Genomic DNA, 16170 nt, shown 5'->3' on the forward strand with positions numbered 1-16170 from the left:
ATTCACATGCATATTCATCAGGCTATTAATGTCTTCTCGGCTCAGCTTGATGAACATTGCGGTAATAACCATCTCATTTACATACTGCATTCTACTGCGATCCAAAACAGAGACAACATACAGGCATATACACACACACACACACACTCACACGAATACACACAACATGCCTCGGCTGCTTTTGACTTCTAGGTTGGCTGGGTGAGGGGCTGGGGGGTGGGGGGGCTGGGGCAAGGAATGGAGAGATGAGGAGCCTGACTGGATGGTACGATCTTTAGAGGGTCATGAGTTTGGTAAGCTAGGCATGCCTACATGTGGATGTCTGAGAGAACTTAATTCTAATTCATATTCTCTCTCTCTCTCTCTCTCTCTCTCTCTCTCTCTCTCTCTCTCTCTCTCTCTCTCTCTCTGCCTTTTTCCTTGTTTCCTTTTCTCTGTCATTTTCTCTCTCCTCGCCCCCCCCCCCCATCTCTCTAGGGAAAAACTTGGTATCTGTGCCAACTTTTGCCTCCCTCCCCTCCTCCCTCTCTCTTCTTCTCCTCTTCCAACTGCTGCCAGCCGGCATCAGCGCCGAATTGCCATCTCCTTGAGCTCTCTGTGGAGCAATCTCAGAGAGCAGTAAGGTGTGACGCGGGGCTCTGCCGGCTTCGCAGCACCGCCTGCGGAAAGAGCGCAGGATGGCGGAGGAAGATTAAGAGAAATCGCGAGCAGGGCTCGGCTGCCATTGGTGTGTGCAAACGCCGAGGAGGAAGGGAGAGGGAGAGTGAGGAGGGGGGAGAGAAAGGGGGAAAAACCAGCAGCTGTCGGCCTAATTCTTCTAACACTCTGCTTGTGGTCATATTAGAAAAACAGATTATGCCCCTCGGTGCCACTCACTTATACTTGACATACGTTAATGTTCTATATCTCCATTCTTGGGTCTTGGCAATGGTGGACTTGGGGTGAAGAAGAGGCCTGGAGCAGGGACTCTCATTCTCGCTTGACCTCCAACTAGTCTTTCTGTACTTTATTTTTTAGCAACCCTGCAGCCCAGTGCCAATGGCTCACGCCTGTAATCCTGGCAACTCAGGATACTGAGATCTGGGGATTGTAGTTCAAAGCCAGCCGGGGCAGGAAAGTCCATGAGACTCTCATCTCCAAATAATCACCGAAAAATGGGTGTGGTTCAGGTGGTAGAGTGCTAGTCGTGAGCAGAGAATATCAGGGACAGTGCCTTCGCTGAGTTTAAGCCCCAGGATGGGCACAAAAACAAATAAAAATAAATAAATAAAAGCAAGCCTGAGCCCAGTTTGCAGCTGATGTCACCATTAGGTCCTGCTTTTTGTAGTCCCTTAGGAGGTGCAGAGGTCAGAGGACACCTGGAAGTCCTTTCCTCCAAAACCCTTAGAGTCTTTGTCATTTGGGCTAAGTGAGACCACCTCTGTGGCTACCCCTGGCCTAACCTTTCTATAAGCCCTTCCCTCCATCAATCAGAAATTGGGGGTCAGGAAAAGTTGGGGATCTATAATCATTTGTGCACTAAGAGGGGGTTACAAAGAAGCCACAAGCAAAATGAGGCCAGGATTGTTTCTGGGTTGCTGTGGAAACCAGGTTTCCTCCTCCTGGCAGGAAGAGAGGAGTGCCTGAGGCCTCTCTCCTTCCACCAATCCTGTAGGATGTACAGGCGGAGCTTGCCAAAGCCTGTAGAAGGGTTGGTTTTGAAGAACAAACCATTTCACACAGTCCACCCCACTAGACCAGAGCCCTTTGGCCCCACCTTCTTTGTCCTACCACCCAATATTGAGTCAAAGGAGGCTTTGCCTCGGGTGCCTTGTCCTCTGTGGAGACCTGTTGCTTAGCAACCACTGGTGCCTTCTTCCTAATAACTCACAGGGACTGAGAGATATAATATCTGTCTCTATATTCAGTTCCCCTCCCTGTCTATTTATATTTAATAAACTGAGTCTCTGTTTTGAGTTCGTTGGCACCTGTTTTAAAGGGCTTTTAGAGGGATTAAGCTTGCAGCCTGCAGAAAGGTTATACCTGAGGAAGAACTTCTGAACAGGGAAGAATAGAAGACTGGAAGAAGCTAGGGGATCAAGGGAAGTTGTGGGACGATATTCTCTTAAGCATAGAGTGTGGAATGTGGGAAGGAGGTGACCACAGGGATTCCTAGGGTTAGACCTGGAGAGTACTTGAACAGTTGCACTTTCCACTCTCCATACTCTTCCCTGCTGCTACTTTCAGACCACCTCCAGTCCTGGCTCTTCTATTTCTGTTTGTGAGGATCTTATCAAAACTTGTTTCCTAGTGTCCGGATGTTGGTATGGTGAGGGAGTGGGGAGGGGTGCTAAAGGAAGTTCCCCCAAGGCCTAGGTATCTTCCAGAGGTTTTTGGTCACTAGGAAAGAATTGTCTTCACCAGAAACCACCAACTGTTTTGGTAGTGGGAGCTATACATTGCCATTCCTAAAAGTCTTACCAGCAAAGCTTGTCCAAGGAGTAAGGAAGGTCTTAGCTAGCAGAGTTAGAGGTAAGTTTTTCTCTTCTGACTCTCCGGTGTTCTAGGTTATCTACTGAGTCTTTTAAACTTCTTGTTACCAGATTTGTATACCACATAGAGCACTAATATTTACCTTGTGGCACTTTAAAGTAATGTGAAAAATACACTCTGAAAAACTGTCAAGTTTTATTCAGATATTATTTATTACCATTGTTGTTTTGATGGTACTGGAGTTTGAACTTGGCTATGTGCTTGCTAGGCAGGTGCTCTACTGCTTGAGCCAACCCCAGCCCTACCAATATTATTTTAATGTCTGTAAAAGACCTCATTGCTGGGGAAAAGGAGATATCACAAATTCAGCACAGCTCTAGGCAGTTGGAATCTGACTCTGCCCTCTGGTCTGTGGGGCTGGGAGAAATCCAAATAAAAAATTAAGCAATTGGGAGAGTCATATGATAATACTCCTTTCCTCTTTACCTCCAGTTCCAACCCCAGACCTCTAGCCACCAACAGCAAAGACAGCAGCCGTGCTTACTCCTCCTTACTGATCCTCTACCCCTTTCCCTGGCCAGCACCTTCACTGCCATCATGCTAGCTCACAGACGTACAATTTCACCCACTATACCCCCCTTCTCCAAACCTCTTCCAACCCATGCCTTCTGTAGGAGACAGATGGGGTGTCTGCGATGGAAAAGGCTCTGGGCTCTACGCCGCCTTGGGTGGGTAGGCACCCCCCTCCTGTCTCCCCACTACTCCCTCTCCCCACCTAAGACACTCAGATTCACCCCAGGCAGCCCTGGGAGCCACTGAGGATTCCAACTCTTTTCTCAGGCCCAGGCCCAGAAACAGAGCCAGAATAACATCTCTCAGACCCAGACCCAGACCCTGTCCCCTCCTCATGGAAGGCCAGTGCAAAGGATGAAGTAGAGTAGGAAATAGTTGGGCTCTTAAGTGATATGAAAAGGCAGGGGGAGGCCTGGGGCCTTTCACTAAGGACTTGAAGGTGGAGTTTGGGAGCCTTAGTTGACAGAGGAAGCTAAGCCTGTATAACTCCTTTGTTCCAGAAATCTGGGGTCTCTGGAGGGAGGCTCAGCTTGGGGAAGAGAAAAGGAACTAACATTACAGAGCACCAACTGTGAGCCGGGCACAATGCCAGAGCCTTTCCATACCTGTAGTCACAACTATCAGGGAAGGAGTCAGGCAAATAAGGTCTCAGGAGCCCTCGGTGGCATGGACAACTGACCACTTCCCCTTCTGTGCTAACTTTGCCAGTTGTTCTGCCTTCAAGCTGCTCCTTCTCTCTTTTGCAAGCTCATTCTACTCCTTAGATTCAAGTCCATCAATTATGCACTTTCCTAGCACTATATGTCTTCCTTTCCAGCTCTTAACATGGTAATTTCACACTTGCTTGTGCAGCCATTTGAATAACAGTCTTTGTTTGCTTGGATGGAAAGTTCCAAGAGGGCAGTGGCCACATCTGCCTGTGTTCACCACAGACAGTTGGCATGCTACCAGTGCCCAGCACTGTGTTGTTTGACAAATATTTGTTAAATAAATGAATAAGGGACATCTCTAGCCTAAACTCAGCTTCTTCATTCCTTCCTCACCACAATGTATGGACAGGGGACATGAAGTGGCATGCCTGGGAGGTTAGACCATCTCATTCGTGCTTGGGGAAAAAAATAAATTTTATATATATATATATACACACACACACACACACACACACACACACACATATAGTATAGCTAGTCTCCAGTGGCTCATGCCTGTAATCCTAACTACTCAGGAGGCTGAGATTTGAGGATCGTGGTTGGAAGCCAGCCTGAACTTATCTCTAACTAGCCACCAAAAAAGGCTGGGAGTGGAGCTGTGGCTCAAATGGTAAAGTGCTAGCCTTGAGCACAAAAGCTCCTAGGCCTTAGTTTAAGCCCTAGGACTAGCACAAAAAAAAAAGCAAAAAATAATATATATACACACATATACATACATGCATATATACATATATACATGCATGCATATATATACATACACACACACACACACACACGCATCAGGACAAGACCAGTTCTAGTTCCAGGATATTGGGCCCTGATCTGCCAGAGGCTAGCCCTACCTGTCTGCTCTCCAAGAGACAGAGAATTCAAAGTTCTAATGATTTTTCCCAATGTAGAGGCCAGAAATCACTTATGTTGAAGTGCCAGACTTTGAAGTCAGGCCCCATTTTACCACGTGAACCCCATTTCACCACGTGAACCCCACTTTAGAATCGAACACTGAGTCAATCAGATTTGTACCTGTGTCCTAATCTTGCTTGCTTGAACACCTGATTGTTGTAACCTTGTTCTTTGCCTTTATAAGCCCTGTGTAATCACAGCTCGGGGCTCCCTCCTAACCTCCACTGTGTCGGTGGGTAGGACGAGGCCCGAGTTGCAGCTCGAATAAAGCCTTGCCTTGCTTTTGCATTTCGGAATGTCTGAATCTCGGTGGTCTTCTTGGTGGTCGTCTTGCGACTGGGCATAACACTGTGACCTTAAAGAGAGGAGAGTTCCATCAGAGAAGGGAGGGTACTCTGAAGAAAAATCCCTGCCTTAGCTGAGACTGCAGAAACTGTCTGCTGTCACCCCTCTATTTCCTCTGTTCTCTTTCTCTGATTTGGGGGTGGAGATGATTTAACTGAATAGGAAGGATAGACATTTTCCAGAAGCAGGACAGGTTGCTTGCTCCTGAAATACCTAGGGATCTAAATATTGCTCCAGGTGACTGGAGCAGAGGAACCACAGGATCCAGAAACAGCAAGTCCTTTGGGGCTGCTCTCTCCAGATCTGGGAAATTATGTGCAGAATGACCTCTAGGAGGTACTCAGCCTCCAGCCCAGGGCCTTACCTAGACTCCTTTGATCACTCTTGCTTTCTGATCTCAAAGAACACTACCAAGTCTGTGGGGAGTTAAGATTAAGCCAGGCCTGGTAACTCAGTTCTTCCTGGCCACTCCCCATTCTTCACATCCAAACACGCAGATGTTGCTAAGCATCCAGTCCAGAGCATCTCCCAGTTCTCACAGCAGTGTCCCGCCCAGTCCACATCCCATCAAAGTCCCCTTCAGCATCGAGGTCATGAATCTGGAAGCCATTCTGGGCAATGTTGCTCTCTCTGACCCCACCTGTTCTCCGAGCCCCTAATAAAACAGGACAACTCAGGCTGCAGGCCAAGTCCTTGTGTCCTCATCAAAGGCGACATCTGTCCCCTCCAAGAAGATAGCCCTGGGGGAAGGGAGGGAGACGGGCACAAGGGAGAAACCTTGATCTTGCGGAGGCCCTCACCCCAAATTCCACTGCAGGCACAGATTGTGGGTAGGGGCCCAGAGAGCCACAGAGGTCTATACTCACACATGCCCTCACAGGCCTTCATGCCTCTGCGTCCCTTCACAGGAGAGCCCCTCCTGGGCTTACCCAGCTACCTGGGCTGCTGCTGTTGCCAAGCGGCCTTCTTTTATTCATGCGTTGTTTTATTGCTGGCAAATGCTGCTGCTTGCTGCTGTTGGAGGCGTTCCTGCCAAATCCATCCCAACATCTTGGCCTGGCATCAGGGCGGCATGCTAATGTGGAAATTTAAAGAGCCGCTCGGCTTTAAATCGGAATTTTAAATGAGCAGCAGTGCTCCGAGGGGACCCAGGCAAAATCTAACAGTATCTGATCTACCATTTCTCCTCCCATACCCACAGTCTCTCCACAAGTTCCTCCCACCTCTCTCTTTGATTTGGACAGTAGGTAAAGTGATGGCATGAAACACACTAGCAGAAGAAGGAGTGGGACAGGAACTGGTGCAAGTGGGAGTCATCTAGATTAGAAAGGAACCAGAGTCCCCCACTCAGGACCACACCAAATGAAAGACAAGGAAGCAGAGCTGTGAGTAGTGAAACAGTTCATTCCTCACTTCCTGTTTTAGAAAAAAAAAAAAAAAAGGCTTGCTCTGCAGAGGGGGAAAGGAAGGTAGAATTCCATGAAGACACTTATACACACCATATACTTGAACACATGCAGATGTGTGTACACAGCTGTGTGTGTAGTTTGGTTGGAATGCTTGCTGAGGCCCCTGTAGGGTGTGTCCACATAACTCATATGTGTGAGCTATGCATAGAGAGGAATTATTTATACTCAGGACAGTCCAGTCCTCTTTCTTCCCACATTTAGTCCATTATCCTAATGTAGAACACACTGGCTTTAGCAAATTATTAGTATGAACTATGGCCCAGGTTTTTCCATGGATCTTCAATTCCCAGCTCCTGGCAGCTACCTTGAGTCAGCTGTGGTGATGGAACCCTGCAGTTTTTCTGCCAGGATGGGGACAGGGGCACCTGAGGTCATCCTGTGCACCTGTCTTGGCCACAGTGTGGTGCCTTCTCTGGTGACCAACAGATGACAGGCTCAGACATCTTACCTGGGATGCATGCTGGGCAGTGCCTTGGTCTCAAAGGGAAGAGGAGGCTAATCAGAAGCCAGAAAGGCAGACACTGTGCCTCGCTGTGATCCCCTTTCCTTCCAAGTGACCCCTCATTATCAGAAGACATTTATTGAGTGCCTACCCACTTTTTTGGATTGGTAGCAGCCTCAAGAATCTGGATGTGGGGCTGGGAATATGGCCTAGTGGTAGAGTGCTTGCCTTGTATACTTGAAGCCCTGGGTTCGATTCCCCAGCACCACATATACAGAAAATGGCCAGAGGTGGCGCTGTGGCTCAAGTGGCAGAGTGCTAGCCTTGAGCAAAAAGAAGCCAGGGACAGTGCTCAGGCCCTGAGTTCAAGCCCCAGGACTGACAAAAAAAAAAAAATCTGGATGTGCTGTTCTTATTGGGGGATCCACAGAAACTCACATGGTGACCTCAACCTAACCCTAGGCTGCCACACACAGAGGGATGCTCCCAGATCTTCCCTAAGGTTCCTCCTCCCTCAAAGAAGATAGCTTTTCCAGGAGCTAGTGTGGCTGCCAGCCAAGAGGCTTGGGGCAGGGCCTGGGGCATGCAGCTGGCACCTGCCCACTAGATCCCCAAGGAGCCCCTTCTCCACTCCTGTAGCCCCATTCAGATGGCTCCTGGGCTACAGGGAGACAGAACTGTTCCCCATTCCTAGAGAAAACTTTGAGCTGAAAAGGGCCTCACTTGTCTCTCCATTGTAAGCTGCTCCAACATCCTTCACCCAGACTAGATAAAGACTACCAAACAATCTAACATGGGTTGAGCTAGGGCTAGCTAGGGAAAGGAAATTGAGGTCTGGGCTGAAGTTGCGGAAGAAGGTGTTGAGGTAATGAAATACATGAGGATAAATTACTGTACTTTCCAGCGCCCCCACCCCCACCCCCCGACTGGGACTCTAACTCAGTATCTGATGCTTCCTCTCATTGGCTGGTGTTCTGCCACCTGAGTTACACTTCCAGGCCCATGGATGAACAACTTAATGTAAGATAGGATGTGAAGGACTGGGAATGTGGCTTAGTGGTAGAGTGCTTACCTCACATGCATGAAGCCCTGGGTTCAATTCCTCAGTACCACATAAACAGAAAAAGCCAGAAGTGGCACTGTGGCTCAAGTGATAGAGTGCTAGTCTTGAGCAAAAAGAAGCTCAGAAACTGTGCCCAGGCCCTGAGTTCAAGCCCCAGGTCTGACAAAAAAAAAAAAAAAGGATGTGAAGAAGAAGGGCTCAATGAATGAATGAATCTGCTTTTCTCATTTAATTAGCAACATGCAAATAATATGCAAGTAATACCTTCTTTGTTTAGAGACCATTAGGCCTGTGGCTTTTTATTTTTTTTTATTTTAAAATTTTTTGCCAGTCCTAGGACTTGAACTCAGGACCTGAGCACTCTCCCTGGCTTCCTTTTGCTGAAGGCTAGCACTCTACGGAGGAATCGAACCCAGGGCTTCATGCATGCTAGGCAAGCACGCTACCACTAAGCCACATTCCCATTCCCAGTCCTGGATTTCTTTTTATCTATCTATCTATCCAGTCCTGGGCTTGAACTCAGAGCCTGGGCACTGTCCCTGGCTTCTTTTTGCTCAAGACTAACACTCTACCACTTGAGCCACAGCGCCACTTCTGGCTTTTTCTATATATGTGGTGCTGAGGAATCAAACCCGGGGCTTCAAGTATACAAGGCAAGCACTCTACTGCTAAGCCACCTTCCCAGCCCCAGGCCTGTGATTTTTGTAGGTGGATTGCCAAGGGACCTCTAGGCAGCATCTCTGATACCCCCAGAGGATGGGACAATCAGGCTCAGGACAGCCTGCTTCTAGCTTATTCCCTAGATGGGCTCATTTTTCCTGCTGTATGCCTCAGTTTCCCTATACTGAATGGTGTCTAAGGTTTCTTTCCAAGGCTAACACTGTAGGGTTCTCTGTTCTGGGACCTGGTACCAGAATAGGGTAGAGGAGGAGTTGATTCTATCCTAGGGTGGAATCCAAAGCCCTTGGCTTTCTTGCCTTGTCACCCACCTCAGTTCTGTCATACCATCCTTCACACACACACACACACACACACCATCCCAAACACCGACAATTTCTTGAAGGCAGTACTGTCTCGCTATCTTTCTCTCTCATCCCCTGCCTTCACCCTTCACCCTCACTGTTTCCTCTACCCAGAATGCCCTTCTCATGCTTTAGCATTTCATCTGACTAAGCTCTGATTCCAACAGCCTCACTTACTTTTCTCCTCTACTCCCCTGTGGTGCAAGGTGCCTCACATCTGAGTGTGGCCTTGGTGCCAGTTCTCTCTTTTCCCATTAGACCATGAAGTCTTGAGTTTTCATCAAGACTGAAATGTGAGCACAAGTATATTCATTTTTTTTAAAGCTAGTGTAAGAAATTACCACAATGTTGAGGGCTTAAAACAGTGGAAGTTCATCTTCTCACATTTCTGAAGGCCAGAGGTTAAACATTCATGTACCTGGGCCAAATATCAAGGCATCAGCAAGAACATACTCTTTCTGAAGGTTGTGCAGGAGAATCCATTCTTTCCTAATGGCCACTGGCAACCTTTTGCTGTGGGCTAGTCACTCCAATTTTCTGCCTTCCTCTTCACATCACCTTCTAATCTTCTTTAGGTATATAATCTCTGTCTCTTGGGGGGAAAAATGAGGGAGGAGGTAACAAGTTGGATATGAAATGTACTCACTGGGCTGGGAGTATGGCCTAGTGGAAAGAGTGCTCGCCTCGTACACATGAAGCCCTGGGTTCAATTCCTCAGCACCACATATATAGAAAGCAGCCAGAAGTGGTGCTGTGGCTCAAGTGGCAGAGTGCTAGCCTTGAGCAAAAAGAAGGCAGGGACAGTGCTCAGGCCCTGAGTTCAAGCCCCAGGACTGGCCAAAAAAAAAAAAAAAAAAAAAGAAAGAAATGTACTCACTGCCTTACATATGAAACGGTAATCCCTCTGTACTTCATGATGACAATAAAGTAGAAAAAATAATAATCTCTGTCTGTCTGTTGTCTCTGTCTCTGTCTGTCGGTCTTTCTCCCTCTCATATAATTGGGATTGAACTCAGGGTTGCCCACATGGTAGATGAGCACTCTGACACTGGGCTACATCCCCAGGTCTTTCTTTCTTTCTTTTTTTTTTTTTTGAGAGTCTCACTAAATTGCCCAGATTGGCCCCACATTTGAAAGCCTCTGGCCACAGCCTCCCTAGTAGCTGAGATTACAGACATTCCTCTCTTTTCAGGACACCTGTGGTGGCATTTAGAGCCCACCCACATGATCCAGAATAATCTCTTCAGCTCAATATTCTTAATTATATCTACAAAAACTCTTTCCAGCTAAGGTAACATTCACAAGTTCTGAGAATATATCTTTAGGAATATAATCAGACTACCAAAATAAGCAAGGACATTTAAATGTTTACCAATTATTAAGTATCTCCATGTACCAAACACAGTACAGACATTTTTCTCACCTAAATCTTAGAATAACCCGGAAAAGTAGATATTAACGCCTGTATTCTAAAACCAAGGAAACTGAGATTGAGTCACCTACTGAAGGTCTCATAGCTATTAAATGATAGAACTAGAAACCAAATGAGGTTGGTTCCAGAACCAGCATGCCTTTTTGAGGGGAAAGGGTCAGTTGTGGGGCTTGAACTCTGGGACTGGGCACTGTCCCTTAGCTCTTCAGCTCAAGGCTAGCCCTCCACCACTTCAGCCACAGCACCATTTCTGGTTTTCAGGTGGTTAATCGGAGATAAAGAGTCTCATGGACTTTCCTGCCCGAGCTGGTTTTGAACGGCAATCTTCAGATCTAAGCCTCCAGAGTAGCTAGGATTGCAAGCATAAGCCACTAGCACCTGGCTATCAGTATGCCTTTTTTATTTTATTTTATTTTGCCAGTCCTGGGGCTTAACCTCAGGGCCTGGGCACTGTCCCTGAGCTGCTTTTGCTCAAGGCTAGCACTCTACCACTTGAGCCACAGCACCACTTGTGGCCTTTTCTGTTTATGTGGTACTGAGGAATCGAACTTCATGCATGCTAGGCAAGCACTCTACACTAAGCCACATTACCAGCCCACCAGTATGCCTTTTGTCTCACCAACATCTCTGAGCCTAACTCAGACACTGGCACAGATATTTTTGCAGAGAGAGAGAGAGAGAGAGAGAGAGAGAGAGAGAGAGACCTGAAGCCAGACTTTCCTAGTGATATGAACTCAAGCTTTTTTTTTTTTTGGCCAAGCAGTCTTACCAGTCCTCTAATCCTCTTCCACCAACCCTGACCCCTTTTTTTTGCAGGAGCCTGGAATCACCCCAGTTTGCAGCCCCCTGCCAAGTACTGCTGCCCAGAATGGTGGCACAGTGCCTGGACTTCAGACAGGAGCTATCAAATCACAGAACCAGAGGGACATCTGGAGGTCACCTTATTGAGCCCTCTTCCCACATCCAGTCCTGCTCATGACGACAGGGACAGACAAGGTGAGATTAGTGGACAGTGGAAGAGTGAAGCCCGCCATCCTTTCTCCTTCTGCACCTGTTAACAGTTTCTATTGCGTATCCTCATTTAGGTCTAATCTTCTAGACATGCATAATGAAAGCTGGCGGGATTCAGAAGTCCTATGACCTAGTCCTAGATTCTCCACAAAGTTAAGTCCAGATTTTTGGCCAAGTCCCCTCAACACTCTGAGCCTCTAATTCTTCATCTCTAAAATGGGATAGCTAATGGTGGCAGTGAGAGTGCCCCTTTCACATGGCGGTGGGGGAAAGAACACAGTCCAGCCAAAGAAGAAGAAGAAGAAGCATCCAACCTAGGACTTGGAGGAAGGCAGGTGCTGCAGGAATATTTTATCACAGCCCCTCAACCCTCCAGCCAAAACCCCTTCGTCCTGAATAACACAGGCTCCCGCTCACCTCGGCCAGTCTGGTCTGCCTTGTGCGCTAGACTGTGAACTTCTCTTGGCAGGATCTTGTTCTTTTTTTTTTTTTTTATCGCCGCCCATTCCCCTCCCCGGTGTCTAGCCCGTGCCCGGGCGTGCAGACTCGACATAGATCTGGAGAACGAGTGAGGGGTATGGGTCGGATCCCCGGTTCTGACCCCCCTCGTCCCCCACCCCCCCCCACACACACCGACCCTCCTCCGCAGGGCTGGCTTCCTCGGCGGGGCCGGGGGGCGGGGTGGTGGTGGTGGTGGTGGTGTGCGTCCCGACCGCGAAGGTGGCGGCGGCGAACGGACGCGCTGCAGCTTTAAGATCTCTCCCCGGCGTCCGGTTGCCAAGGCGCGGTTGCCAGGGGCCCGCGCGGGGCGGCGTCCGGCCTCGGCGGGCGGGCCCCGGGTTTCCGCCGCCGCGGCCGCCGCCGCCGCCGCGGCCGCCGCCGCCGCCGGGCCGCGCCGGGCTCGGCTCCTCCGAACCGTCTGGCGGACTTGGCACCGGCCCCCACTTCTCAGTGCCCCCGCGGTGCGTGGCAGGCTGCGGCTTCATTATCCTGATTGATTCCTCCTGCTCCCCGACACCGTGGGGGCCCCGGCCAAGAACGGGGGTGGGGGTGGGGGTGGGGGCGGAGGCGGCATCTGCGGGCTCCTTCCCGGGCCCTCGCCCTCGCCCTCGCCCTCGGCCGCGGCGCCCTGCGGCGGCCGGCAGGGCCGGGCCGGGCCGGGCGGGAAGGGAGGCCCCCCCCACCCCCACCCCCGAGCAGGAGCGGAGCGGTGCCTTGGCTCGATGGCCGGTGCAGCCGCGGCCGGCCCCGCCGCAGAGGGGTTTGAGCCTTTTTCCTGGAGACCCTGGCCAGGTTGGGGTAGACAGAGGGGGGCACGGTGGTGGACTAAGAACGTCCAGAGAAGACCAGGCACCGAGAAAATGGACCGGTCACAACCCCGAGGAGCCGCGACCACGGGGCCCAGGCCGAGCGACACGTGGTCTCCTCCAGGAGGAGATGAGATCCGCCGAAAGGACGCTGGATATCCAGCGCGGAGCCGAGCTCAGAGGGAGGCCAGGGACCTCTGTGAGAGGAGGACCAGCCAGCCCCCAGAATCCCAACCACGGGCTGGTGCAAAGACTCCGGGGGGGGGGGGGGGCGGGCTGAGCTTGCAGTCCCTTCCTTCTGTGATCTGTATGTGATCTGGGCAAGTCACGTCACCACGGTTAGCCTTGTTCTTCTGTACAATGGGGTTAAGACCTCCCATTTATCCATGGTTAAACGGAATATAATATGTAAACATGTTGGTGGCGAGACCCTACCCAGGTTCTCTGGCAAGAAGAAAGGGAGCTGAAGGGCTGGGCACTCCATCCTTGTATCGTTTTGGGTGGATCCCTTGAGGGAGGTGAGTCTCCTCCATATGTTTAAATCCCTTCTTAACTGAAAGATGATCTGGAGACATCCAATCAAAGCTGCCTCCTTGTCAGAGTAGAAAGGCAAGACTGTTAAATTCACATCTGGCTCCATCACTCCTCTTCCAAGGACCTCTCTGCCTTCCAGCCCGGACAGTCTCCCCCCGAGTGCCTTAGCTCTGACCGGTGTAAGGAAAGGCCAGGCCTGGGAATTTCCTACATGGGTTTGGCCCTGTCTGAGTAAGTCCCACCATTTCATTCCCCTCATCCCTGAGAAAGAGGAAGTTGGTGGAAAATTTGAGGCCATTTTCTCTAGATCTGTGACAGCTTTTTGTGAACATGATTGAACTTGCAACCTCTCAGCCTGATTCTTAATTTATTTCATTTATTCTTGCAGTCCATATTTACTGGGGATCCACTGAGGATCATGATAGACCCAAGAGGTGAGAGTGTTACAAACAGACACAGGTGGGGTGAAAAGAGCTCCACTTTGAAACCACTGACCTGCTGAGTGGCCAACAGCCAGAGCACACAGCATTCTCTCCAGTATAGGAGTGTTTGCTGCAGGAAGATCTCTCAGGTTCTAGAACATTCCATAATGTCATGTTACTTTTCCCATCCTCCTGACTACAGCACTCTTTTTTTTTTTTTTGCCAGTCCTGGGCTTTGGACTCAGGGCCTGAGCACTGTCCCTGGCTTCTTTTTGCTCAAGGCTAGCATGCTGCCACTTGAGCCACAGCACCACTTCTGGCCATTTTCTGTATATGTGGTGCTGGGGAATCGAACCCAGGGCTTCATGTATACAAGGCAAGCACTCTTGCCACTAGGCCATATTCCCAGCCCCACTACAGCACTCTTGTACTTTTAGACAAACTTACTTTCCTAAGGGAGAAAAGTAGGGGAGGAGGGAAACAGATCCTAAAATTTGGGTCTGAGGCTTTTGTTCACTCTATTTTGTTTTGTAATTATCCATTTTTTGCAATAATTATTTATTAGTTTTATATTCACGGGGAAAGAAAACAAAAAAAATGCACTTTGAAAGGCTATTTTTCCTTTGGTAATCAGATTGCAGGTCAGTACATGTGTCCAGGCCTGCCAAGCTGCCCTGGACCCTTGATCACTGTGGTCCTGCCTCAATGTGCAGCTGCCTCAGTCTCCCCACTGGCCTGGCTACTCACCTACCCCTGGCTGACCTGCCCCATCATCAATGCCTGCAACCCTCAGCTCCACTTCCTATAAATACAAACCACGTGGGACCCTCAGTGCAGCATCTCCAAGCAGAAGAGGAAGCCAGGGCCGCCTAGTGGCTGCCAGGAAGGCTGGCAGGAAGGGGCATCTCCACCGGGCGTCTCCTGGGAAACAGTGAGCTCCCCAGAGAAAGGGACATTTGGAAATAAATTTCCTGCTGTTGTGTGTTTGTATGTGTGTTGCAGGAGAGAGGGAGTTAAAAAAACTTTTCTCACCCTCCTCTGCTCTTCTGGGTCCTTAGGGGAAGCAGCTCTCCTCACTGCTTCGTGAAACTTTAGCCCCCTCCAGGCTCTGCTTGTAAATCAGAGGCCCGGGTTCTTGGCTGTTTTGCTTCCCCTGTAACCTTGGCCTATTATATGTCCCTTTCTGAGTCCTTGGTTCCTCCTTTGCAAAATGAGGGTACCGCATGATATTTTCCCACTATTCTTAGCCCCTCATTTGAGGCTCCTTTATACTTTATACTAGGCCATGCTTTCCTGCACTTGGAATAAATATGTGACAGGAGCTCATAAGTCCTTGTATGACATTGGCCGGTTTGTTAAACCAGCTTGGGTTCTTCACCTGCACATTTATTTATGTGGGTGCTTTTTGAGAGTGAAATCTACACTGAAAAGGTGCGGGACTATGGGAATTGCCATGAAAAAGGGCATTAGCTCCCCCTTGCTGTTCTATACCAGAGGCCAGCTACATGCCACATTCCTTCAGTTATCACCCAAGGCAAGGAGCCAAGCTAAGGGAGAAGCCATAGTACCTCCTAGGAAATAAGAGTAGAGGTGATATCCCTGTCCCACCTCCATTTCCCTTTGCCGACCCTCCCCCTTGTTCTTAAGAGATAAAACCCAACCCACTCCTTCTCGGTAATTATGCCCAAACTGAGGGCAGAAGACCGTTGGAATCTACAGGCAAGGGTCAGAATTGCCCAAGTGGAGTAACCCCTCCTCCTGATCTTATCTCCTAGAACCCCCTCTCCTCAAGAGACCTCTTCACCTTCTGAGCAGGGTAGGGGATACTCAGACAGATCTTCCTGCCAGATATCTCCACGATATTTGAAGGAGACAGAGGAACTCCAGGAAGAGGGCCAGGAATCCTGCACAGATCCTGGGTGCCTAGGCCTCCAAAGGTGCCCTCTTCAGGGAAAGCATTAGCTGGCACTCACCTCCTAGCTTCTTAGCCCTTGATCTGTCCTGGGGCAGAGACCAGGGAGTAAAGAAGAACAGGGAAGCAGCAGAAATGGGAAGGGACTGGAGATATGGATTCTCACTTGTCACCTTTATCTGGCACCTGTGGTGCACCAGGTGATGGGCTCTGTCCCAGTTTCACCTGGATTATATATTCAGTCCTTAAGAGCTGTCTCATGTGTTATCCTGTTCTGACAGAGAAGGAAACTGAGACTCAGAAGCATTATATAACTTGCCCAAGGTCACACAGCTTGTCAGGAGTGAAGCCAGGATCCCAGCCCAGGCCTGGCGGCTTCCAGTAGATTCTTCCTGCTGCCAGAAAGTCCTCTTGGAAGAGCAGGTCTGGAGTTGGGGTTTTCAGTCAGAGCTTATCAGGATCCCCAGAGGCAAATCTATTGTCATGTGCCCTCCTCCTCCTTACCCATCTGCCAGGCAAGTCAGTGGCAGGTGAACCCCCCCCCCAACCCACA

The 16170-nt window shown here is 49.6% G+C and overlaps 1 protein-coding gene across 5 annotated transcripts in view; it reads left to right on the top strand.

Annotated features, from left to right (window-relative positions):
- Positions 1-14685, top strand: part of Cdk12 (cyclin dependent kinase 12) — a 110441-nt gene extending 95756 nt beyond the window's left edge. For 4 of the 5 annotated variants that reach the window (XR_007213802.1, XR_007213804.1, XR_007213803.1 and 1 more), the window contains 2 exons: positions 11248-11427; positions 11517-11728. The gene's annotated coding sequence lies outside the window, so the exon portion shown is untranslated. Of the gene's footprint in view, positions 1-11247; positions 11428-11516; positions 11729-13671; positions 13718-14339 lie in introns of those variants that run through there. The other variant, XR_007213801.1, reaches the window with a different exon arrangement.
- Positions 14686-16170: the final 1485 nt, after the last annotated feature.

This window comes from Perognathus longimembris, chromosome 17, assembly GCF_023159225.1.
Source record: "Perognathus longimembris pacificus isolate PPM17 chromosome 17, ASM2315922v1, whole genome shotgun sequence".
In the NCBI taxonomy this organism is placed as follows: Eukaryota; Metazoa; Chordata; class Mammalia; order Rodentia; family Heteromyidae; genus Perognathus; species Perognathus longimembris.